The sequence below is a fragment of the Neoarius graeffei genome, chromosome 27, assembly GCF_027579695.1.
Source record: "Neoarius graeffei isolate fNeoGra1 chromosome 27, fNeoGra1.pri, whole genome shotgun sequence".
NCBI classification, from domain to species: Eukaryota; Metazoa; Chordata; class Actinopteri; order Siluriformes; family Ariidae; genus Neoarius; species Neoarius graeffei.
The window spans coordinates 28,701,864-28,729,148 of NC_083595.1; the positions used below are offsets into that span (position 1 = coordinate 28,701,864).

Sequence of the window (27,285 nt, forward strand, 5' to 3'; positions counted from 1 at the left end):
TTCCACACATTTATGCGTCACCGTATAGACGCAGATTTCCTCCATGAAAACGGTCGTGTAGACGCGGAAAAAAGTGAGAACGAAAACGGACTTTTGCGTTTTTGTTAGGGCTGCTCAATATTGGAAAAAATCAATATCACGATTTTTTCAGTAAATATCGATATCGCGATTTTTAAAACGATATTTATACACCTTTTTTTAAAGCCCTGATCATCAACACCTGAGGCACCGGGCCACATTTTTATAGTACAGGCCTCATAGGCTACCTGTCAACCCTTCCCGTTGTACCCTGAAACGCCTTTTACTTAAACTATTTACTGTGCAAGCGCGTACTTTGCATAGGTCCTATAGCCTGCACAAGGCTCACGTTCTCCTCACTCAACATTTCCGATCACAGAGGATGGAGCCAGCGCTGGTATTACCAGTGATTACTGCGTAACGTCCGCACTGGCTCGTAGCCAGCCAAGGATAAAATCTCTCTCTCACACACACACACACACACTACAACGTAAGCCTGTGTGTTGTTAAGACACCAACATTAAAACACGCACACACACGGACTGGCCATTGGGAGTAGCGGGAGTTTGTGGGCCGGCGGAGAAAAAAAAAAAAAAAAAGTTGCGCGCTGGCCTTTAATATGATAAGCAATGTTAACAGTTTCTTTAAGAAACTGTTAACATTGCTTATCATATTAAAGGCCAGCGCGCAACTGTAATAAACAATGTTAACAGTTTCTTAAAGAAACTGTTAACATTGCGTCTCATATTAAAGGCCAGCGCGCAACTGTTTTGTTTTTTTCTCCGCCGGCCCACACTGAACCACCGGGAAAACTCCCGCTACTCCCGATGGCCAGTCCGTGTGTGAACACGCACAATATAGAGACAAGTCCTTAAGAATTAACATACATGAAAATAGCTCAGCGGCATGTAAACATTCCCTGAAAGTGTAGGTGGCACTGCGGCTAGATGCTACGTGAAATGGCACAAGGCAAACACCGTGCTTCGCTCAGTCAACAGACAAAATCCACGAACCCAGTAGTCCTCCTACTACTGTGGGTTAGTGTTCTGTGGCCAAAACCACCCTACGCACAGTCATTCCAAAACATCCCCACTAGTTGCAGGTTATGTCTCAAATACAGATATGCGTTGTGGATTAAGCGATCTATTTTCAAGCATCAGGCTTCTCTTCCTTCATCTTCCAAATGTGGACTCCGCTATCTTTTTGGCATGTCAGCATTGAAATACCATTTGCAGAGATATTTCACTCGAAAAGTAAAAGCAACACATGATTAGGGCTACATGATTAGCAGGGGGACACCGTTTTAAGCGCACGGAATTTTAAAAACAATGTAATTACATCTGAGTCCGTCTACATCGCGCAATAAACCCGTCCTTAGCAGAACCTACTTCAAAGCATGATGCTAGCTGCAGATGCACAAGTCAAAATCAAATGAACCCACGTAAACATGCCGCGGCGGGCAACATTAATAACCAAATTGCCTTACCTTAAAACGCTGCCTTGACCACAGGACGACTCGCAATTATTCCACTTAAATCCACACGGTTTAACACATCTAACACAGCTAGCAAGCTGGATATGTGCTAATATTGTTGTGCTTGTTTTCTTCCGTAGATGCCATTTTTACATTACCCAGTCCCACATCCAAAAATATGACGTAAATATGTTAATTGTATTATTATAACTATTAGCAAGCAAATCAAACAACATATTAACAAATCAATATATCAAATCACCCGACACGTTTGAAAACAGAAGAACTGATTTTTTACTGTTGCGGAGATATCGCGGGAGTAGAATGGATGACGTATGCAAGGCTACGGTGTGCCTTAGGGGACAGAAGGGTTCGTTTTACCTTACTGTCACGTCAATGTTATTGTTGTTTTATTGCCATTGTAGAAATATTGTGCACGTCCCTTTCGACAAATGACAAAAAATCGTTTCATATCGATATTATGAATTTTGATATCGTTTGACACCAATATCGATATCGCGATAAAAATACGATATATTGCACAGCTCTAGTTTTTGTTTCAGACCGTCCCCGTGTAAAGTGGGCCTAAGAGGAGAAAATTGGATAGGTTTAGCAGCTTCCTGGAGCAAGTTACCTGGAAGTAGGTACTGCTGATGAAATCAGTCGTGCCGAGTGATGCACGTTTGTTTCCTTTCCTGATTGTTCTGGCCTGTGTCACGGGAGAAAAGGCACGCAGTCTACCTGCAGAAACGGAGCATCCAAGTGGCATGCATGTACGAATCCCAGGCTGAATTACACCCTGCTTACATAAACTGCCTCAGCCACTGTTTGCATTGCAAACCACCAGCGTAGAATGTTATCGACGCTGTACATCAAGCACATACGCACTCGGTGTTTACAACCAAGGCCTGCTGTGTCTCTCCATGCAAATCCATTCAAATGTACGGTGTTTTAACACACATACCCACAAGCTTTTATTAGACTGCTACACATGGCCTAATATATGTGAAGGCATTTCGTTCTCATCTGGTGAAGTGCATTTGTGTTTTCTTTCCTTTAAGCCATAAATCTGGATTTGTGAATTTGAGCTTGAGTTCCGATTGTAAATTCGGTTTCCTCGCCAGAAAGTCAGCGCCACGCTGGGTTGTTGTGGAGCCAGAGAGGCGCATCACATGACTCCTTGCGTCGAGTCTCCCTTGTTAGCAGGCAATTGGAGCACGAAAAATGGGCAGCGGGCCGAGAGCTCCGCTCCTGCCGGTGCCGAAATTGAATCTGGAATCTCCTTGTGTCACATGGCTCGCACATGCACCACACTCATCGGGCTGTGTGTCTTTCTCTTCGAGTGTTGTGAGGTCAAAGGAGGGGCGTGTATACACATTGACTGGGACGACTAGAAACACACGTACAATTTCATTAACACTCCAGTCCACTTCTATTCATGCGCCTTCATTATCTCTTGCGCTTGCTGTCCCTGCCTCCCTTCCTGTTTTTTCTCTCACTGTGTCAGCTCCTCAGAAGCACGTGCCCTTGTCCCTGCATTGCTAGGCAACAGGCCTTGTGGTGTGTGTGTGCGAGAGAGAGAGCACAGATCCCTCATGATGGTCTTCGTTCCTGTTTATCTCCGAGTTGGTTGGATAACATTCTGCAGGAGGAAGAGATGCAGCAGAGCCAATGCAGCAGAGCTCTGCCGCAGGCTAGATTGTTGCCACACACACACGCGTGCACACAGTACTCAGCCGCCCACGTGTTCAGAATATCACTACAAATCATTCGCTCCACTCTTTCTGGCCTTTCATGTTTACAAAGGATATGAAGGGCTTGGCCACATGTCGAGATCCACCACTCATCCTCCCTCCCTCCTTTTTCTGATGGGCAGATTATGGAAGAATAAGACACAAGGCAGCGTCTGCTGCCCTTCGTTCCCTTTCTCTCCCTTGTTTGTCTTCTCTCCTCGTTGCACAAAAGCCTCTGATGAAACGAATTTGTGCCGCTCATCAGCCAATCACAGCTCAGCGTCACCTGGAAAAAGGAGCCGAGCTCAACAACACTATTTACACACCAAAGTCCAGACTAGCACACCCTGAGCTTTTACGCTCGTGGCTAACGCAAATAGTCTGGTACAGTTCACACACAGGACACCAGTGTGGGGAAATAAGGAAATTTAAGCAGACTGTCTCAGGACAGACAAATCTGAAATGTCTGTCCGTCCAAATGTCAGCCTGTCCGAATGACGGGCAAAAGGCCTGGAACAATGCGGCCGGGGCCCACCTTAGGGCCCTGAAAGCTGAAGGGCTTTAGATGCCTGGAGATGGCTTCTCAACTATTTCCAGGCACGTTTTTGTGATCTTCAAAGGTCAAATTACACTAGACATTAGTTGCTAATTACACTACAAATTAAATATGATTTACAAGAAAATGTCAGAAGATATAAAAATGCTTAAAGTTCTATCCAGGAAAGCAGTAGCACACACAGGTCAGTTCCATGTCCAGAAAAAAGTATTTGGGGGGGGTGTAAGGATGTTCCAGTTGGTTACAACTTGCTGGTACTCAAATATAGCAGTCCTTGAAAAAAAAATCTCCCAGCCTTAGTTGCCCAGTGGGCGAGCAGCACCCAAAACATACTTGCCCGAAAAACCAATTCCACTTGCCCAGAGCTTTATTTTATTTTGGAGAGGACAGAATGCAGCTGAATATTTTTTTTTTTTGTGAAGCAGCATAATTATCATAAATCCACAAAACCATAACACCAATATATGCACACACATTCAGAAAGAAAGGAGTTCTAGTAGTAGAGGAATGAATAATTTAGGGTATATTAAGCTGTGGAGAGTTTTGAATGAGAATAATAATAATGCTGGAGTTTTGTTTCCGTTATCAAAGGAACACAGTCCTGTGCAAAATGTCACCGTGGAACCAGAGTGTAGAAATGAGCCTACAGTTCGAGAGAGTTCTACACAAACACAGTGAACTTTACAACAGCTGCACGCATCTGAAACGGAAATAAATCAACTAAGGCAGGAAAAACTATTTTGGATAAAATTATTGTCCGTTACACACTGATTAGGGATGTTAACCGATGACCGTTTGACCTATGGTTGACCGAATCAACGTCAACCGGTTAATTTTTTTTTTGGTTGTCGGTTAAAAAAAAATCAATCGTTTTGAAGCTGCCAGTTTTGGAGCGGAGAACCTGGAATTCTGTGTTGTAAACGCTTGGGGCATGCCATGCGGTGTAAGGACGACAGCTGACAAATCAGAAACACCCATTCAGTCATGTCCCGCCCTCCCGCCCCAGTTGAAGACAGCTGCCACTCGGCGAAAGAAAAGTCTCAAAAAGTATCAGGCTAGACTTTTTAGCTTACAAATTACTATTTTTTAAAATTATTATTAGAAGGCACATGGAGTTTAGTCCTGCCTTGGCCAGTGCATTCTGAAAGTATGTTTCGGTCTGTAGCCAACAATGCATGTTATTGCAGATCAGATCTCTCCACGCAAACTAAAGGCGCAGATGCCGACTTTTGGAGGGAAGGGGAGAGAATGAAATGACAGCGGTGTCTGGAGGGGGAGTGACAAACGCAGCTTTTATGTCTGTGAGCCAAGTCGGTGACGGCTTCAGAGCAACTTCAATACCATGCAGTAATGGCGTGTTGATATTGGTAACGGCGTTATAACGATTGTAGCTAATTAATTAGATTACCCGGCGTTATAACAGCCTTTATTTTAACGCCGTTATTCCCATCACTGAATGTTGTGTACTACTTCTAGCACTTGACTTTATTTTCAACGCCATCATGGTCAACTGAAACTGTCTCTAAGCTGGAGCCATTTGTCTTCCGCTCCAATACAAACCCCTCGACATCAGTGCCGCGTTTGACTAAATGTTTCGCGCTGTAGAAAAGGTAATGTGAGTGGAGGGCAGCGACTGGGACTGAATGTGCTTGCGGTTAGATTTAGAATAGATTCTAATAATTCCAATTCTAGAATTTTAAACTCATAGGTTAACCGACTTTTTAACCGGCTAATGAGGCTCGGTGGTCGGTCAAGATTTTTTTTAGTTTTCGCCATCCCTAGCACTGATCAACCTGTGCGACTCAGTTGTGCCTTTGAATCGAGAGTAAATGAAGAGGGAACTGAACATTAACCGTTTATTGAAATTATTATTACAAGAATGATTATAGTTACTATATGACTACAGCTACAGCTGGAATGTGCTGATTCTGTTCGTGTTTGTAATTATTGTACCATCCACTATTAAAATAAAATCTGACAACATTGTTTGAAAGTCTAGAGCAAGATATTTTATTTTACAAATAATAACACTTCAGATTAGGGCTGCACGATTATGGAAAAAATGATAATCACGATTATCTTGATCAAAATTGTAATCGCGATTATTAATCACGATTATTCTTGATGTTAGGGAAATCACTTAAATTTTATTTCACTATATTCAAGCAAACAATTGCCGCTTTTCCACTACAAACGTGGCTGAGTCGGGCTGAGCCGTGCCGTGCTGAGTTGGGCTGAGTCGGGCTGAGCGGGGCTATTGGAGTTGCATTTCGACTACAACCGCGCTGAACCGTGCTGGCTGGAAGTGGGTGGACACATTGGGTGGAGTTAGTGAAAGTGGGTGGACGTCGCGTGATGTCGTTAGGCGGCGCAAACAGTGACATCAGTGATCTTTTAAGCGGTAGTCTCACGACCCGGAGAGTAAACAATAAACATGGAGGACATGGAGTCGTTAGTGTTGCTGGTCTTGGTGCTGTGGCTTGTTATCACCGACAACGCCAACAGATACTGGCAAGAGCGTATAGATGAGGCGAGGCGCATAAGGCTTCAGAAATTCTCGTAATTCGTTATTATTATTCTTCCGGGTTTACGGTGTTTACAGATCCCAGCGTGCTCGCGGGGCGTGTGTGGGCATGTGAGGACACTCCTCCTCACCAATCAGTGCACAGGGGAGTGTCTGCTCACGCCCCCAGCCTCACTCAGCTCGGTTTGGCTCGCTTCAGCCCCACTCCAAAACCGTGCGAGTTTTGGGTGCTAAGCAGGGCTGAAGCGAGCTGAGTCGTGCTGTTCTGAGGTAGTTGAAACGCGAGCCATGTCGGGCTGAAGCGAGCTGAAAAAGGGTAGTGGAAAAGGGCCAAATATGAACAGCTTTCAGTGCAGAATGAAATTTAAAAGAAATTCTGATTTCCAAATGACAAATAAATGAAATTTATCCAAGAAATTACCAAAGGATGAAGGACCATGCAACAATTACATAGCATTATACTGAGGTCTACAAGTTTTTAGCTAGAAAGACCAGCCCTATCAACATGCTCTGGCTTTAAACATGAGCGAAGGCAGGTCACAACATTGCCTCCAGTGCTAAATAGTCTGTTGTTCCGACATAGTTAGCTTTTCTCTTTCTCCTCAATCTGCTACCTACTCTCACGCTATCACCCCTTGAAGAAGATACCGCTGCACTGAAGCTCTGCGCACTTGGCCAGTGTTGCCAGATGCTGCTGACGTTTTCCAGCCCAAAATATGTTCAAAATCCGCCAAAATGCACTTAAAACCGCCCAATCTGGCAACACTGCACTTGGCTTGCTTGCTTATTTAGGCGGAGTAATGAAACCTTACATGCGTCGGTTTGCCCCCTAATGGTTTGGCGGAGTATTGGTCAAAAAGTGCTTGATCAGATATACAGCAGAGCTCGCATTTTAAATGGAAATAAATCGTGATTTTCATTTAATTTAATCGTGGCAGCCAAAATCGCGATTTTCGATTAAATTCGATTAATTGTGCAGCCCTACTTCAGATCTTGTTTTAACAATAATAAGCATCACGGTATAAATGATGGAGTGCAGATAGCTGTGTAACTACATGTCCTTAGGGTTGATGAGACATGAAGGGGTGGGAATATACCATCTAGCCCACAGTTTAGGTCAGAGCCCTTTGAGCAGGGGTCATCAAACTACGGCCCGCGGGCCGACTACGGCCCGCCACCCCCCTTTGACTGGCCCCCCAGCCCTTCTGCCCCCCACCACTTGAACCAGCCCTATGAGGCAATCCCCAAAAGTGGTCATGGCCTATTTTTTTAAATTGCTTTTTGGCAAATAATAACATGTCTGCATCTTGTATTTTGTTGATTTTATCAATTAAAATTGATATTTAGTTATAAAATGAACTATTCATATTTTCCGAATTTTCGTCATATGCTCGCGATCAAGCAGTGACAGCCAGCGCACGCGCAGAGAACTGTCAGTGTTCAGGACAGCAAAATGGCTAGCGGGAAGCAAAAAGTTGAGAGAGTGCAGAGTTTTTAAACAACAGTGGACCACCGATTATTTTTTCGTTCAGCGTAAGGACCGTGCAGTTTGTCTTGTATGTAAAGAAAGTGTGTCGGTTTTCAAAGAATATAATCTGCGTAGTCACTACGAAACCTGCCACAAAGAGTATGCTAGTTTGCAAGGGCAAACAAGAGAAGACAGGATTCGGAGGATGAAATGCGGACTGGCTGCACAACAGAATGTATTCCTTCGCCAAACCCAGATCAACCAGGCTGCTGTCCAAGCTCGCTATAAGGTAGCTCACCTACTAGCTACCCATGGAAAGCCGTTTACTGATGGGGACTTTGTTAAAGTATGCATGCTTGCTATGGCCGAGGAAGTGTGTCCCGACAAGAAGGATGCGCTCAACGCGGTGAGTCTCTCCGCACGTACTATGAGCAGGCGAACCGAAGATTTGGGGGACAACGTGTATGACCAGCTGAATGAGAAAGCGTCAGAATTCGAGTTTTTTGCTTTGGCCATGGATGAGAGCAATGACGTGCAGGACACAGCACAACTGCTGTGATCTATTGCTCATATTATTATAATTTCACTTTTTTTAAATGTATTTATTTTATCGGCCTATTTATTTGACCTTTATTAAGTGCTGCACACAATTATTAATATTATTAATAATATCAACAGGCCTACCTACAATTTATAATTTTCCACTCACCTTTGTCAGTGTCAGTCACCTCAACTAGGCAGACAGCTTTGATGTTATCTTTATTAGAAAATAAATAAATGGAATATCTGTGGTATTTCAAATTAAAACAAAGTGTGAAGACTCTATTACTACTTTTGCAAACCACTAGTAAAGATAAACAAATGTGCCAGGAATCGAGTGTTGGTATAGTAGTGGGGATATAGTAGTGTGCAGGGCTGTGAAGAATCCGCAGAATTCCGCGAATTTGGCCGCCAAAAATATCATTTTAGTAAATCATCTAATTTTGCAATAAAAATTGGGGGGAGGTTTCTTTTGCGACAATGACAGACCGGTTTACGGCATTTGCGCCATGCTTACAAACCACGGCACAAATGTTGTGCTCTTTAAACACCCTTTCGATATCAACGGTTTTGAAAAGGAGAATTTCGCGGTATGTCCATGTCACGGAGGGACATCGTTCAGAGGGAGAACAGTGAGACCGACTATGTCAAAAACATTTGCCAAGGAAAACGGCATCAAAAATCCATGGAATTGGCGATGGCTGGAGTTTAAAGTCGGTAGTGAATGAGCACATACGGAAGATAAAAGAACCGGGGAAAGCTTACTGCATCTTGTGCCATCAGGATGTGAAGTACGGTTCTGGTGGAAGAACGCGTTTGGTTGACCATGTTAAAGGAAAAAAACATGAGGAATTGGTGAAATTGAAGCTGTTGAACTATAGATTACCAGGTAGACCATCTTGTTCACATTTATATATTCAATTTATTATAATAATAATAAACAGTTCAAATTAAATGGCATGGTTGAGAAAAGATTTGCTTTCAGGAGATGCTTCAAATCTATCAATATACACAAAATCTGTTCAGCTTCTTGGCCCCCGGCTCCTGGGGGACTGCTCCCCCCAGACCCCCTGCTAAAATTGTTTCCTCGGATTTTGTCATTTCTATTTCACAGCCCTGAGTGTGGATATAGTAGTGGGGATATAGTAGTGGGGATGGCCGTGCCAGGCTAGTAATCTCTACTACACAATGAGGCCTGCTGGTGGTCATATTTGTCTGGGTCATACAATTCTGTGTTATATAGCTGACCCGACCCCGGCCCCCCATCACAGTCAGGAACGACAATGTGGCCCCCAGAGAAAAAAGTTTGGTGACCCCTGCCTTTGAGAGTAAATGCTTTGGCTTTCGCAACATTCTGTTCCCAAAAGCTGATGTCGGGAAAAAGCCTTTACACAAAGGTTTTCTTGCTTCTGTAATTTTTTTTTTTAAACTGTTCTTCCATGTCGGGACTTTTCAGGGAAAAAGAAGGTATATTCCAACATGTAACTGATGCTAACGCTAGGCCACAAATCCGCACCATCACTCCAGTCATTTCGAGGAATTTTGTACGGGTCAGAACCGCTAATAAACTCTGATTTCCGTGTGTATCTATCCTTCGCTTCTTTCTGACTGAGATTATCTAAGTAATCCGGTAGTAGAGCTTTTTTAGCTGCGGTTTTCTTCAGACAACAGCAACAGACGCCGGACATCTCCGCTCGGCTTCAGTGTGTGAACAGCCAATCAGTCCCGTATGTGTTTACGATTTTTATGTCACGATTTACAACCAGTGGGAGACACCCTTTGTCGGCTGTCCACCAATCACAGGCTCCCGTGCCACAATGGCGGTATGCTGATGAATATTTAGAAAATGAAAATATCATTACAAAATATATGAAACCATCAAAAACAGTTTAAAAAATAGTTCGAGGTAAGGAACATTATTCAGTGATATCGTTTATTATTAAATCCAATCATGATATAAAAGTTCCAAGTTTGACACCTGCCTGCTTCAACTGCGCTGCTGGCTCACGATGTCCTTGACTCTCGTCGCTAGGGCTGGGAATCGATCCAGATTTCCTGGATCGATTCGATTCCGATTCATAAGGTCACGATCCGATTCGATATCGATTTACTTAGATATTGCTGGATTGTCACTTTAAAGTAAAAACTGTCCCTATCGACAGGAACAGCCCCATGTGTGTTTGTGCATGTAATTTAACACCAAATGCCTTCTCCAGTGCAGTTTGATTCGCCGCAGGTTTAGCTGAAACTGTCTGCATGGTGCCTGGATAAGTGGTTGCAGAGATTGGTTGTATTGCCACTATATTTTACCTCTATGTGGCACAGTTTGCACACTGCTTTTGTTCTGTCGACTTCGTCTCTGTCCTCGTAACGTTTGAATCCAAAGTAATGCCATACATCAGCTTTCAGGCCAGGCGGTAATTTTAGCTGTGCAGCTTCAGCCATCTCGCATTCTTAAGTTTCGGTTTCGTTTGCCAGCACCCGCTTTTTATAGCGGTCCTTGCGCGGTCGAGAAAATAGTGCCTATAGCCACCTGGAAGAGATCGATCCACACATTTTTGAATCTATCTTGTATTTTTTGAACGTGAATCGATATCGGATCGTGAATCGATCTTTTGAACCCAGCCCTGCTCGTCGCTCTTAGCCAGTTGGTGTAATTGTCATTACGTGGACCCCTCTAAGCCGAGCTTTTCCAGTACACTCGAGCACACGCATACTTGAACGAATTATAACCAAAAACAAGGAAATTTGAATGATTTCCTTAAAATATTTTTTTTACTTTTATATATTGTCGTGTTGATGAATAAAACGTTTTCATGCATTTCCGGTGAAACGAGACGAGCTACTTTAGACTGGTTCCCTGCTCTCTTCGCGCCTGTGTCGCTTAGATTGCCAGCACTAACTTTTGTCGTCCAATTGGACGATTACCATTAAAGTTTTACTTGTCCTTGCACAGACTTTAGTTGTCTTGGACGATCGGACATGAAGTTTTTTGAGCCTTGTATATAGGTACTATTATAACACTCATCAAACATTATGTCAACAATGACTATTTTTTATACTATATTAATAAGAAGTCAATAAGAAATTTAATAATTAACAATACAACTATTCTTACATAATAGAGTTAAAATTTTGAGGACGAGATTCCAAGTAACTTTGTAATAAAATGACTCAAAACTAGGCACGGTCATATCATTTGACATTCAGACTAAAATCTGCCGGACTAGAACTTGGAAAATGCAAGAAAATAAACTATTAAAATATAAATCTACATCCTCCAAAGCATATGACTGACCGTCATTCTTATTATGAATTTTAAAAAATGCACATAATAATAACATAACCATTGATTGATTGATTGGCACTTAACATAATACTGTACTGCAAAGTTTCATGTAAACTGAACTCTCAATCAACTGACTGGATCAATCAGATACTGTCAACCCTAAAACACTAGTTCAACTGCATCGTGCAATAAAATAACAGTGAATACTGAGTGTATTATTATTGTTCTATTTAGTGTGCTACTCAGAGAGGGAGGTGCCTGTAAATTTTGGCGGGGCTAGGAACTTCGGTGGCAGAGTTATGAATTTTTAAATCCCCACGTGTGTGCGCAAGTGGCTGGAGCTAGGGCTCGTGCTAAAGCTTTCCACAATCCGCACTCGCTCTTGACATCAGATCGGGCGGAGCCTGGGCTCATTCAAAAAGTCTCAGGGAGAAGGAGGCGCCTGTAAATTTTGGTGGGGCGAGGACCATCGGTGGCAGAGTTATGAGTTTTTAAAGTTGCGCCCGCGGGGACCCCTGTTTCACAGGTCGTATTATGACATAATGTATTCATCCAGTGTAACATTTGGAAGTAGATTAGACCCATATCTTTACGTTTTTTTCATGGGCCATCCGGTCTGATGCTTTTGAAATAGACGGATGAATGCCAAAATTACCGGTTAATGTCCACCAGTCCAGCCTTATTTCCCACACTGGGACACAAAAGGAAATGCACTGTTCTAATCAGAAGACTGCTACTTTGGTAAGCAGCCAGCACGTCTGAAAGGCAGCCGCTCTCTGACGTTTCTTGGTGTAGGTGCAATTAGTAATTAAGTGATCAATCTCATTAAATCAGTCTCATTAAATACCATTAAATCAGTCTCATTAAATATTAAATCAGTCTCATTAAATAATACCATTGATTTTGGTGCTTAATAATAAATTACCAAACAGCTAAATTATGGTATATTCCAAATTATGATGATCACTTACCATATTACATAACTCATATGCACCTTGGAATTCTTTTGAGATTGGGCGACTTCAAAAATATCGGGACAACAAATAAACAGTTTCAATAATTAATTGAATTTATTATAACAAAGATAACATGAATAATGGCAGTTGAAATCTTCAAATAGTCAGCAGCAAACAGTGAGATGTGTGTCCAAAGGAGTGTGTGTGTGTGAGATAAAAAATTAACTTTGTGTTGCTAGCTAAGACAAAGGAATGCTAGCTAAGATGTGTTTGTGTGTGTGAGGCCTTATGACCACGTGTTTCTAAGTACAGCAAGAGAGTTAGCTTTGGTTGCTAATTAAGATGTGTTTGTGGGTGTGAGGCCTTGTAAACACGTTTCTAAGTAGAACAAAAAAAAAGTTAGCTTTGGTAGCTAACCCACGTGGTGGAGACAGAGATTAGCCTTGTGTTGCTAGCTAATGGCCCTTTTCCACTACCCTTTTTCAGCTCACTTCAGCTCGCTTCAGCTCACTTCAGCCCGACACGGCTCGCGTTTCGACTACCAAAGAACAGCACGACTCGGCTCGCTTCAGCCCTGCTTAGCCCCTAAAACTCGCACCGTTTTGGAGTGGGGCTGAAGCGAGCCAAAGCGAGCCGAGTGAGGTTGGGGGCGTGAGCAGACACTCCCCTGTGCACTGATTGGTGAGGAGGAGTGTCCTCACATGCCCACACACGCCCCGCGAGCACGCTGGGATCTGTAAACACCGCAAACCCGGAAGAGGAATAATTACGAATTACGAGAATTTCTGAAGCCTTATGCGCCTCACCTCATCTATACGCTCTTGCCAGTATCTGTTGGCGTTGTCGGTGACAACAAGCCACAGCACCAAGACCAGTAACACTAACGACTCCATGTCCTCCATGTTTATTGTTTACTATTCGGGTCGTGAGACTACCGCTTAAAAGCTCACTGATGTCACTGTTTGCGCTGCTTAACGACATCACGTGACGTCCACCCACTTTCGCTAACTCCACCCAATGTGTCCACCCACTTCCAGCCAGCACGGTTCAGCGCGGATGTAGTCGAAATGCAACTCCAACAGCCCCGCTCAGCTCGACTAAGCACGGCACGGCTCAGCCGCGTTTGTAGTGGAAAAGCGGCATAAGGTGTGTGGGTCGCCATGTGGGATTTGAGGAGAACAAAGGGGGGGGGGGGGGGGGGGGGGGTGTCACCACGTGGGGTTTGAGAACAAAGGATTAGCTCAGATTTGCTAATTCACTAGCTTATAACACTATTAAATCCACTGAAATCTTGATGAGGTCAAAATATGTGTAAGAATGAAATTAAAAGTGTTAGGAAGAAATAGAAGAAGCATGCAAAACCTTATCTATTAAACACAACTGAGAGAACATGGAGCAATTATGAAACACAAAATCAGTGTGCACACTTAAACAGTTCCTGAGTTTAAATTCACACTACTTCATAAGCTAATTCCTAAGACTAGTCTTTTTGCCCAAAAATTGCCAGTCTTACTTCAGTATCTTGCTTATAGCAAGATTATGGAGATATGTTCCGAGACTTTTGGAGTTTCACCGTTGTGAAGGCACGTGAGTCGCTTCCGTGGAAGGCAGAGGATTTCTTGGTCCGACGCGTGGTCGCTCGTGATGAAAAGAATTCTCTGATCAAAATAATGTGCACAACGCTTTAATTAGAAGGATCCGGTCACTTCTAACTTTTAAATTAAACTGCTTGGGCTGCAGTCGTACGTACTTATAAGGAACAAATGAAACCGGTTATATCTGTCTGAGTCAAAATCGCGCGATTCTAGACATTACCGTGGCCAAAGGTAAGTAAAAGAGAAGCGCGAAACTCTGATTCTTGACAGAAAAGAAAAGACGTCTTTATCTGGTTTGCTCGGCGGAGCAAATCTCTGTGTCCAGACAGCTGCTCCAGACGGAAAAGAGAGCGGAAACGTGTTCCATTACTTATGCCTTCGTGGAGGATGTGACGTTGGTGATCCCGCCCCGGCGTGACGCAGGTCACGCGGAAGCTGGTTGATGGGATTTGTAGTTCTTAGATGAGAGACGGGCTGTTGTACCTACATTGGGGTCCCCCCCCTCAAAAAAAAATATGAACACATCGTTGTTTTTGTTTGTTTCCAGAAGTGGTGCTGTGGTTAAACTGAGCTAGCTAACTGATAGCCAGTGATGGCGAATAAGTTCTCAGCACTCAAAAATGACGTATGATGACACTGAAGGTTGCCATGAACTTTCAGTTAAAATGCTGTCCAGTCAAACAGGAACATTCGAAGGATGCAGTTACTAAAGCAGCTGTATACAGGATGAAACCTGCATCGAGCCTCCACCTTCATTCCCACTGTACAGCGAACATGCACAAGGCTACAATTGAGTCCGATCAATCGCTGTCTGGTCTGGACAACATGTCTATAGAGGATGTGCAGTCACGTGACCCGTCCGTGCTTACTCCGCCATATTGGACGGCTTCAGGATTGTTTACCTTGCGCGAGCGTAATGGATCCAGGGAGTAATCCCCAAGAAAATTCGGAAAATACCCTATCTACATAGCGCGATAACTTGTCTAAGTTTGTTCAGCATCTTGAAGGTGACGTGAGGCAGCGTTACGTGGAAAAGTGTTCCAGGTTGGGGATTGCAGATCCATACAACTTGCCGCAATCCTTGTTCAGGGAAATTCGGAGCTGCGGTGCCGGCGATTTGCCCGATCTGGCCTACCACGACATTTACAATTTTCTCGTTAATCGTGAATCATGTTACACTGGCAAAGCCCTCAAAGCTTACAAGAGCCTGGAAGCTTATAAATATTTTGTTGCGGGATGGGTATCCCAACTATACCTCTGGAAGGTTCCGAAGAAGAATGTCTACTTGATAACCTCACGGGTAAGTGGCATTAAGACGTTTATCATAAAGAGACTATGCAGGACGTTTTATCGTAAGAATGTTCGAAATCTAAACTCAGTTCCAGATAATGACAGGGTTGTAAATATGTATGTTTTTGTCTGAAAAAAAATATCACAAATCACTGCTATCTTTATCTGTGCAGAATTATTATTCAATATCAGATATAAATGTATAGGGGTCACAGATATGTCCAGCTTCTGTATTCAAACAAATTAAAAAATATATTTTCTTGCACCTCTATGTGCCTAAAATAACATACGTATTCTTTTTCAGTACTTTACACAATCTGATAGAAAGAACTTTGTAAGCAAGTTATGCATTTGTATACATATTTTATTAAGAACATTAATATTACACGTCCATGTGAAAACCAGTTATATTTTTTTGATCACAACTTGGTGATAGGTGGTGCAGCGGACACCCATTTTGCGCGTCTCTCGTCTGCGGGGAATCTATAAAATGACAGGCCCTCCTTTTGGCCCTGTCTATTGGTACAACCAAATGCTGAACAAGATATAACCGTTCTCGAAAGATCTATTCCCACACACTTGATAATTAGAACGGGTTCGTCTAAGTTCTATGCGCGGCCATGCCGTCCAAGATGGCAGATAAACAAATATCACGTGACCTCGTGACGTCACGTGCATGCTCTCTATAGATGTCAGGATTAAGTACATGGACACTTGGTACTAGGGTTGGGCGGTATCCAAATTTTGATACCTTTAAACTGTCTCTGTGTTTTCCCGGGGTATACGGTATTACCCAGAAAAAAATAATATTTTGTTTCGGCCTACTGTGTAACGTGCGCCTATACCGGCGGACCTTGTCCAGACCTGCGCCTATGCCTCAAACGTACTATTTAAAAGCAGCATAGCGAATTGTGTGCACTGTGGTATGGATTAAGCAGCAAAGCGAATTTTGTGCATTGATGAATGGATTAAGAGATATTTCAAAGCATCACGCAACTCTTCCTTCATCTTGAAAATAGCATTCAACTGTCGTTTACACATGTCTGCGTTGAAACGCCATTTGCAGCACTATTTCACCTACTCCATCAAAAAAAGTACACGATGAGCAGGATCATACCCTTTCAAGCATGGGAAATAAAAAAAAGAAAAGAAAAAGAATCAACCAACACCCAAGTCCGTTTAGACTGCGCGATAAACCATATTCTTCAGCGCAAATGAGGCGAACCTAATTCAAATCCGTGATTAGTGCACAAGGCAAAATCATATGGGCCCACGTCATGCCATGGCGGGGAAATTAATAATCAAATGGCCTTACCTTGCTTAAAACGTTGTCTTGATCACATAACTCCTTACAATTATTCCACTTAAATCCATACGGTTTAACACACCCAACAAAGATAGCAAGCGCATTGCTAATTCCCACCAGAAACCTAACAGTTCGCGCTACGATGTTTTCTTCCGTTTCTTCAGTAGATGACATTTCAAACGTTTATTACCCACATCCCAAATGTCATACGTTATATTATTTTACCTTGTTGTTACTCATGTAACCTACTAAAAACACTCAGATTGGAGGTGTTCCCCTCTCGCGCCGTGACCGTCTTCTTACATACTTTACACACAGCTTCATCTGTGTTTGCTGGCTCTCCCTTTTCGTTTGGTTTGAAACCAAAATACTGCCACACTGCCGATGTTGTTGTTTTTTTGCCACTAACTCGTTATCTTGACTTGCCATCTTTCAACCGCGGTCTCAGTCTCTCGCGAAGCTTTCTGTCAGACTCCAAATGTCATGCAGGGTTGCCATGGTAACAACATAAACAACCCTGCACGTGATGAGAACTTCTTTAGGAAATTGATAGAATTAGTGAAAATACGATCACAGTTATTCGGGATGATCTTCAATTTATTATTTTATATTATGACCTCATGTACTCCATATTTATTTAGATATTATATATATTTTTTTAAATGACGGTAATGAGACCGATACCGTTGGTACTTTTGGATACCTCGGGATACCTTCTTACCGTAATACCGCCCAACCCTACTTGGTACTGGATACATGTATGCCTTTGAGTGTGTCCACTAGTTATCAGTGTCCCAGCTCTCAAAACAAAATTTACAGGAAACCAAAAGCAAACAGTTCTGCACTTCATCAAAGGAATAAAAGAAGAAAAGCATTGAGGGAAAAGAATGATGAGAAAAACTTGGTGTGATGTAAACCAATTAGTTGAACAATGTATACAGTGTTTTTGATCACAGCACGAAGTTCCGTACTTAAAGTGCATATCACGGGTAAATTCAGGAGCAAGATCAATGTAATTCTCCTATTTTATATTAAACTTTGGTCAAATATCTGTCACATTTTTGCATTTTGTGCAATTTTTTTACCTTGCGCAATACCAGAAAAATTCAGTTGAAATCAAGACATTTGAGGCGAATTTGTCCGCCTCTGAAAAAACTTTGCATTTGGATTTCTCGGCAAACATTGGTTTTCGTGACGTCGCGTGCGGGACGCCTCCCTCTGAATCCTACATCAGCGCTGGTTTGTTTATGAGAAAACGACCTGGTGGTTTTCTGCAAATTTCTTCAATGTTATCAGGTAATTATTAAAATGGTTAACAGATGTATCGTAGGAGGGTGTAGCAACACCAATCATGATGGGATTAGTACTCATCGTTTTCCAAAAGACCGGACAATGAGAGAGAAATGGGAGCGCTTGGTCTACACAGGCTGTGCACTGAAACCGTGCAAAGCTCTCTCAGCCTGCTGGCGCTTCCGCAGATAACATCACGATTCTGGCTCCAGACTCCCTTGGGATTTTTCCAGACGCGTTTTATTTTATTTTTTTCTGCTGTAGACAGATGGCCTTGTGCAAAATTACCCTTCTGGATGAGTGTGTAAAGGGACATACTTTCATATAAAAAAAAACCCGAAATTGGTCCAGAATATGCACTTTAATACCCCTTTTCCACCAAATCAGTTCCAGGGCTGGTTCGGAGCCGGTGCTGGTTCACAACTCGTTCAACTTGCGAGCCAGCTGAGAACCAGTTTGCGTTTCCATAGCTCGCGGTGCTAAGCAGAGCCACGTCATTACGTCGCTGTATACGTCATTACGTCGCTGTATACGTCAGTTACGGCGCTACGTTTACATAAACCTTGGCGCAAATATCAAAGCAAAAACAACACGGAAGAAGCAGCAGCAACAATAATAATGGATGACTTCGCGTTTGTACAGCTGCTGCTTCTCGTCGCTTAAAAATGGCGATCTTTCACGGTCTTGTTATTGTTGCTGGTCTTAACAACTCCGCCCCGCTGACGTAAGCGGTTCTTTCCTCTGGCCCAGCAGAGAGTTGGTGCTAGCCTGGAACCAGTTTTTCTGGCCCCAGAGCCAGTTCTTTGTCAGTGGAAACAGAAAACCCGGTTCCAAACTAAGCACTGGCCCCGAACCAGCCCTGGAACTGCTTTGGTGGAAAAGGGGCAAAAGAGAATGTGGTCAAACATTAACCTGATTTTTGAGGGCTTTTGGTCCACAGGTAACCCGATTGCAAGTGCAGGCCAACGTATCTCAAACCCTTGACCACTGGACAATGAAATTTGTATTTTTTAAATTATCCTCCTAAGACCCAAGCTGTTTTTTTTTTTACATGCATTTTTTATTTCTTTTTGCTATTTGGGCTTATTAGAACCTGATTAGGGGCGGCACGGTGGTGTAGTGGTTAGCGCTGTCGCCTCACAGCAAGAAGGTCCTGGGTTCGAGCCCCGTGGCCGGCGAGGGCCTTTCTGTGCGGAGTTTGCATGTTCTCCCCGTGTCCGCGTGGGTTTCCTCCGGGTGCTCCGGTTTCCCCCACAGTCCAAAGACATGCAGGTTAGGTTAACTGGTGACTCTAAATTGACCGTAGGTGTGAATGTGAGTGTGAATGGTTGTCTGTGTCTATGTGTCAGCCCTGTGGTGACCTGGCGACTTGTCCAGGGTGTACCCCACCTTTCGCCCGTAGTCAGCTGGGATAGGCTCCAGCTTGCCTGCGACCCTGTAGAAGGATAAAGCGGCTAGAGATAATGAGATGAGATGAGATGAGATGAGAACCTGATTAGAATAAAAACTAAGCATCATCTTTGATAAGATGTACTTTTTGAGAAAAAGTATGTCCGCATATGTGGATTCTTGTTCTGAATTTCTAGAAAGTGCTGTCCACGTATGTGACCGCTAGGCCCTAGGAGGTTAAATAAGAGAGATGGGTTTTTATACAGAGCTTATTTTTAATTTGCTTTTGAAAAATAATGCGGGGTTATTTTACACTCATCGGGAGCGCTGCTTTTAGGCATTGCCATATATATTTATTACATTGCATGAACCACTGTGAAGCAGTTTGTGCATTTCATCACTTCAGCTTAACTGTGAATAATGAATGCAATACAATTCATTTATGAAGGAGTTTACATCACATACATTGTGTCTGTATGGAGTCGATTAAAAGAGGAAAAGTGTACGGTTAAAGGAATGGAAAATGTAACGTAAATACATGCATGGATTGGTAGCTTGTAATATTAGGAGCCTGTAAGAAAAGTTTCAGGCATGTTTGACCATTTATGAGAAAGTTGAGCGTTTTCGTATCGCTGCTGTAATGCCACCAGTAGGCTTCCGCAGACAAGATGGCAGGACGTGACTCGGAAGGCAGCGAGTCCGATTTCATTGCAGATTCTGCTGGCCTAGAACCCTGTCAGTTTGAGCCAAGAGTTGAGGAAGGTGATTCTCGAGAAGAATCGGAACAGGAAGCCAGCTCTTCAGGTCCTGAAGCTGGGGAGGAACAACAGATGGGCAACATGCAATACTCTTCGTGCAAACGTTGTCATCACACACGGCTTAAGCGTGCTAATGAGTGCTTATGCTGCCAGAAATGTGTAAAAACTCACACACTTGCCTCTTCGACAGATCTAGGTAAGTCAGATTGTATGCAGATCTGTTTGTAGGTTGTCTCGCAAGGTTACAGTCGGCAGAATGAGGCTGTCACGGCAGCACTACTTGTACCGGGGATATAAATATGAAGAGTTGCCTCCCCACATTCAGTAACGTAGGAGTACATCAGCTGTTCACTCTTCCCTCGCCGTTCATCAGTATTATCTTTCCCCTTCTGCTTTTTTGTTAAAGAAAGGGAATTTCAACATTTTTTCATATAAACTTTTTTATGAAATAATCTCCAGCCAGGGGCAACGATTTCTTGTAGTGTGGGGGGGATTAAGTGCATATGAGCTTCCATGTGCTGCGCCCAAGTGACGTCAGAGCATTGCCGCAAACGATCGGGGGGGGATTTTTCTGATCGGTTAAAATATTTTTCAATGGCGGCATTTATGAAATCGTCGATAATAGGGGAATTCTGCATAGAAACTGACTTTCAGAGATGGATATCTTAGTTGTGTGAGCTCCTTATTTTCAATTACTCGCATGAATCGTTAGTTTCTATCATAATCTTTATTCATAACTGTGTATTTTAGCCATGCGCTTTCTTTTCCTTTAAATTCACTATTATGTCACCTATACCTGGTATCAAGCCTCACTGTACATTCATACCTACTGCAGTAGCCTGAGCGTAGTTTCCTTTAAATAAGTCCATGATACAGTAATGTAATCATATCACACCTTGGGATGTAAACATGAAGAGAAACGTGTTTGTGCTGCACATTTATAGCTGTCTGGAGATGATTTTTAACGTGGAGGAGACGATTATTTGGGGACACCCAGCCCAAGGAGTGAACTGGGATTAAAAATGAAAATTTTAGAAAGTGTTTATCAGTTTCTGTTTTGAGCTATTAAGTTTACATTATGGACAGTGTTGTATATTTAAAAAAAAAAAAGAAAGTGTTGGACATGTTTCCAGCCGGGCGGCACGGTGGTGTAGTGGTTAGCGCTGTCACCTCACAGCAAGAAGGTCCGGGTTCGAGCCCCGGGGCCGGCGAGGGCCTTTCTGTGCGGAGTTTGCATGTTCTCCCCGTGTCTGCGTGGGTTTCCTCCGGGTGCTCCGGTTTCCCCCACAGTCCAAAGACATGCAGGTTAGGTTAACTGGTGACTCTAAATTGACCGTAGGTGTGAATGTGAGTGTGAATGGTTGTCTGTGTCTATGTGTCAGCCCTGTGATGACCTGGCGACTTGTCCAGGGTGTACCCCGCCTTTCGCCCGTAGTCAGCTGGGATAGGCTCCAGCTTGCCTGCGACCCTGTAGAACAGGATAAAGCGGCTAGAGATGATGAGATGAGATGTTTCCAGCCAATGCACGGTTGAAAGTACTGCGTGCAGTAAAGGACAGTTTTGTTTATAATGTACTTGAAATGCGTTTGTGGTAATATTAAGGCTGATTTATAGCTGTACACAGACTCTGTGCAGAGCCTACACAAGTGACATGTGAACATTTATATTGATGCACCAGTGTGTGTGTCGCTATGCAGTTGCACCACCAGAAGCCACCTTAAAAAAAAAAAAAACTGCATAGTTTGTTCGTCTGCGTCACTGTTGAATTGCTTTGTGTACTTCAAACAGTAGCAATCGAAACTGAGCGGATCATGTTGGAGTTGAAGCGAATAAATGTCGAACAACAATTACTTTTACTGAAATTACTTCAACGCAGAAAAGATGAACGTCAGAGGAGTTGGTGTATACAACCATTGAACGGATTTGCTGGTCCGTGTTCACTCAACACGCATTCAATTCAAAAGCGGAGAAGGAGAATCCGTCAGGAGGAAATGTGACGCTACCAAGTGGATCAATCGTAGTTGTTGGAACAGATAAGAAGGGTCGCAACCAGACTTGGGTCCTGGCCTCAACCAGCCAGAGTTCGCCTGAAGGCTGATTGATGCATAGTACCATAGATTCACAGGACACGTCATGCTCAGGTGTTCATGCCAGAGTGCTTCTGCGTTCTCGGATTACCCATAACCCCCCTCTCCCCATCGTTATGCAAGCATGCTTCCACACCGAAATAAGAGACGAGCAGCCTCAGCCTTTACATTCATCTGCACATGTAAACACCCAGTGCCCCAGACAGATGCTCTCTCTAATGCCCACTGACTTATGCAGCTGCTGAGCTGGAGCTATTTTCCATTGGAGGCATGAGGGACAGGTGCACCGAGTCCCTCTGGAATACAAGAGTGGAGTAGACATGCTGAAAGGAATTTGTCGAGGAAGATGGGAGTAGACCCAGCATGCCCTTTCATCTCACTAGCACTCACTGTCGCCAGAGCCGGCCCGTATTAGTGCTGCGCTCGCTGTGGGTCCCTGTTCGTGCAAGAGTGCGACAGAATGAGACGTCCTGCAGTGAGCTGAAGCAATGGCCTCTGTCTGACCGCGGAAGTGGGGGAGAGATGGAGAGACACACGTACAAGGAAAGCAGGGCTGTGAAAACATGGCCCTCGGCTTTGTTTCTTTTCAGTCTCCGTGACATGTTTGCACTTATTAATCCACTATACACTCACGACAGCTATAAATACTTTTTAAGCACTTTTTAAAAATATATATATAGATGTGCTAAAGGCGTCGAATTGGAGCTCTGTGCCAGGACGTGAGCCAGACTGGGAAAGGGCTTGAAGGTGACTGTGTGTGTGAGAGAGAGAGAGATGGAGAAATTTGTCCCAGTTATAGAAATAAATGAATCTCTGGAGACTGCTGTCGGTCTCGGGATGGTTACGCTTCTCCTGTCTCTCAGCTCAGGGGTCGTCTGTGTTTCACTGACTGACTGGCATTGATAAGTGTCTGTTTGCCTTCTCAAAGGGCCAACAAGGGCAGTGAGGACAAAATGATTGTGTTGCACCGATTGCTAGTCCAAATCTGTGTGGTCCATGTGTGTGTGAGAGCCAGAGGGACAAGCCAGCTCGGACAACAGGATTAAATGCAGCTTTTTGTGTTTGGCCAAGCGCAGGCCTTTCTGCACTGTCAGCAGGCAGGAGGAAGCGCCCTAAGCTCAGACCTCACTCATATTTTTCCCTGTGAGGCCTCAACAGCACAGGAGCTCGCGGCTCGAAATGAAATATAACATGCTGAACCTGAATGTCGAGTACACGGTGATCAGGACCTGATCATAGAGCCTACAGAAGTCTGATTTCAGACAGGGTGACGAGTGATGCGTTTAAAAGGCCGCAGTGTAAAAGTGTTACGTAAAGGTAAGAGATGAGCACTTGTTTTGGCGTGCCCGTGTTTGACAGTGGGGTACAGCGCAGGAAGTCGGCCTCCACGTGAGGACTTAATGCTAGCTGCAGGCAGGAGCTACTCTGTCGGAGACACGAGAGCACACACAGCAGATGCTGCGTTGCTTATGACTGAGGAAGGCAGAGGAAATGAAGAGTGGCTGTGACCGTGTTTCCTCTGAGGCAGCCGCTTCTCTTCGTGTGTGTTCCTCTTCCTGCATGAAGAAGCTCACAAACACATGTACACAACACTCTCCAAATTTTGTCCAGAAAAAAGCTCACAGTGAGAGATGTTAGGCTACGACCTTCTTGCTTCTGTTCCCATACACACGGGAACATCTCCAAAGCAATGGAAAAATTCATGGCCCCATGCACGCGCACGCACACTGTTAAAGCTTATGGAAACGTAGATGAGTAATGCCAAGCCGAGAAGCCTTTATTTGTCACACGTACTCTCAAGCGCAGGCTTAAGCACACAGTGAAACTTAACCCATCTAAAGCAGCGAACACACACACGCACATACAGTACAAGTGAGCAGTGGGCAGCGATGCTACAGCGCCTGGGGAGCAGTTCTGGGTTGGGTGCCTTGCTCAAGGGCACTTCAGCCCAACCTCGGGCCATGGCTGCCCCGTGTTAACCTTAATTGCATGACTGTGGGGGGAAACCGGAGCACCCGGAGGAAACCCATGCAGACACGGGGAGAACATGCAAACTCCACACAGAAAGGCCCTCGCCGGCTGCGGGGCTCGAACCCAGGACCTTCTCGCTGTGAGGCGACAGTGTTGACCACTACACCACCGTGCCTCTGTGATATTCTTTAGGCCTCAGCAGTGTGATGCACAAAATGCTGTGCTTGTTGTCTGCCTTAAAATAGGCTCCAGTGGCATGGATTGTTCCAGAACATGTGTCGACCTATTTTCAGGGAAGTGCCTGTGTATGCGCTTCTGTTTATCATCACTGACTGACCTTTTAGCCGGTTTGAGATGTGAAGTTGGTGTGTTTATAAGGACACGTCTCATGTTTACATGCCGGGAAGAGCGACAGGAGCTGTATTCCTCTCTGCCTTCTCGTGTGTGTGTGTGTGTGCGTGTGCACATATCCACAAGGAGGAGATATAAATAGCTGGAGAGAGCTGCAGAAGGACGTGTGTGTGGCGCCACAGCACAACCAAGTGCCAGCGTTCCTGGGAAGGGAGGGAGAGAAGGAGGGCAAGAGGGAGATGGAGAAACAGAGCGGAATGGAGGGAGGAGCTGTTTTCTGTTACGCACGGCACTCTGGAGAAATTACACTACGGCAGGGAGAATTATTATGGCCCTCTCGGCATATGATTTATTCATGTTCCATATCGTGCAAGCACTTCATACAGGGGAGAGGATGCTTTTAGCACAGCGGGAAAATAGAGGAGCTCGAGAGCACGTGTGCGCGCATTAAAGGGCCGGCCAGCATTTCTGCAGCATGTATTATCCACTGCAGTGTGCCAAGCATCTCTGTCTTGCTCTCAAGGTTAATATCCTGTGATCTCACAACCATAATAAATGAAGACCCAATCTTTTTTTTTTTCTGTTTGCCTTTTTCTTTCCCCCTCATGAAAGCTTGGGTGGCTCTGCTGTTTCAAGCATATTTCTGCTCAGGCTGCATGATGGTGGCTGCAGTGATGACTGACTGTGCGCAGTATTAAAATTCTGAACTTTTCATGCAATTCAGGAACAAAATAGGATAAGCCGGGGCTTAGAGATGTAGACATGGGGCTACTGAGTGCCAACTGCCTCAGTAGTATGTTGCTTTGGATAAAAAAAAACATGAGCAGAAAGTGATTTTGTCAACAGCAGTTATTTTCCGTCCTGCTAAGAATGACCTCAGGAACACGGAATGAGGCAGGAATACTCCCTAGATGACGCTCGGGTCCAGCACAGAGCACAATTTACACACGCGCACACGTGTGCTTTTAAACACCCTGGGGCGATTTAACATAGCCGATCCAGCGACCGGGAATGTTTATATGGACGTGGGAGGAAACCAGAGAACCCTGAGGAAACCCACACGTACAAGGAGAACGTTCATTATAAATAGGGCTGTCGAAGTTAACGCGTTATTAGTGCGTTAACGCAATTTAATTTGATCGCTATTAAAAAAAAAAATGACGCTGTTATCGCAGGGTATTTAAACAACAGTGAATTGGGCTCATCTTGGTAAGGAACAATGCAGATTTTTGCGGGTGACTAGCATGCAAAATAAAGCTAGTTATAACATTGTGGTAAAACGTAGCTCGACAACTTGTCAAATAAACCCGCAACATGGTCAGTTAAATTGTAGTCCGCATATGCGGTGCGAGTTCCGTTTACTTTCACTTTACCGGGTGAAACGTGTTGATATCTGATGGGCTACGATCGGGAATGCGCACACTCCCTTATCTCCACCTGTAGATTGTAGGTAGCCTAGCGATTTCCAAATAGCCTACTGCTTCACTTGAATGAACTTGCAGGAGTCAAACTACTTCCTCTTTGCTCTTCGAAGTGTAGCTTGCAGCCATTACAGTTGAGAAAAAAAATAGTCTGTTATTTCTCGTATTTTGCACATAGCCTACAGTATGCCCAACAGATGTCTGATAGGCTACATTGGAAAGAATACGCTGCATGCCTAGATCTAATATCAAAACCCGAATGCCAAATATTTGTGCATTAGGCCGATATATTGTCTATCATAGAGAAGATGAACCTTATAATTGACATGGAGCATCAGAGCATATATTCAAATGTTTGCTCTGATGTAGAAATGTATTTGAGTACAATTTAAACAGATGTTTAAAGTTTTTGGGGGGTTTTTTTGCGATTAACTACATAATTTTATGAGATTAATCGCGATTAAAATTTTTAATCGTTTGACAGCCCTAATTATAAAGTGTTCCGAGCTCAGGATTAAACTGGGAACCCTGGAGCTCTGAGGTAGCAGTGCTTCCCACGATGCCATAAGCCTGTATTGTTTCACATGTATTCGGTCCATCCTAATTAAATCACAAATTAATTATTGGTCTTTAAATGCTACGTGTAAACAGGCAAATTGCAAACAGCATGTGGGGCTTATAATTTAATATAGCAATGGGACTTGACTTGGCATGATTATAGCAGTTGGTTGTCCGTTTCATTGATGAGCGTGTTGTAAAGAACACTGACTGGCTAATTACATTATCAAGGATGTGAAATATATTATGGTTAAAGCTCCATCATTTAAAGGTTGCTGCGACTTCCAGAGAGCCGCTGAAGCCTTAAAGCTCGACTGCTCAGCTATAGGCTCCGAGTCGACACTCGCTCTGTCTCACTTGTAAATCGATTTACATAAACTTGTCTTCCAAATAAAAACATGCAAATGTAACATATTGTTCCCTACTGTTACTGTGTAATCATGGCCAGGGGCATTAGTGCTGAATGCAAAATTCCCGACATGCATGCTGACAACAAATTTCATCATCTCGTGTGTGGATTTTTTTTTTTTTTCCTTTCCCTTTCCCCAGCTTGTTTTTTTTTTTTTTTTTTTCCCAGGTTTGCATTTAACTGCATTTTAACAAAATGCCATGGGTTTGGCAGAGCAATCAAAGCTAACCTACACTTAAAGGGCACTGCTGAGGGAGCGAGACAGCCGAGCTGTGTGTAATTGCTGGAAATGGAAAGCTTGA

General features: G+C 43.8%; 1 protein-coding gene across 3 annotated transcripts in view; it reads left to right on the forward strand.

Annotated features, from left to right (window-relative positions):
- ankrd11 (ankyrin repeat domain 11) overlaps positions 1-27,285 on the forward strand; it is a 272,200-nt gene that overhangs the window by 202,567 nt on the left and 42,348 nt on the right. The window lies entirely within an intron of this gene.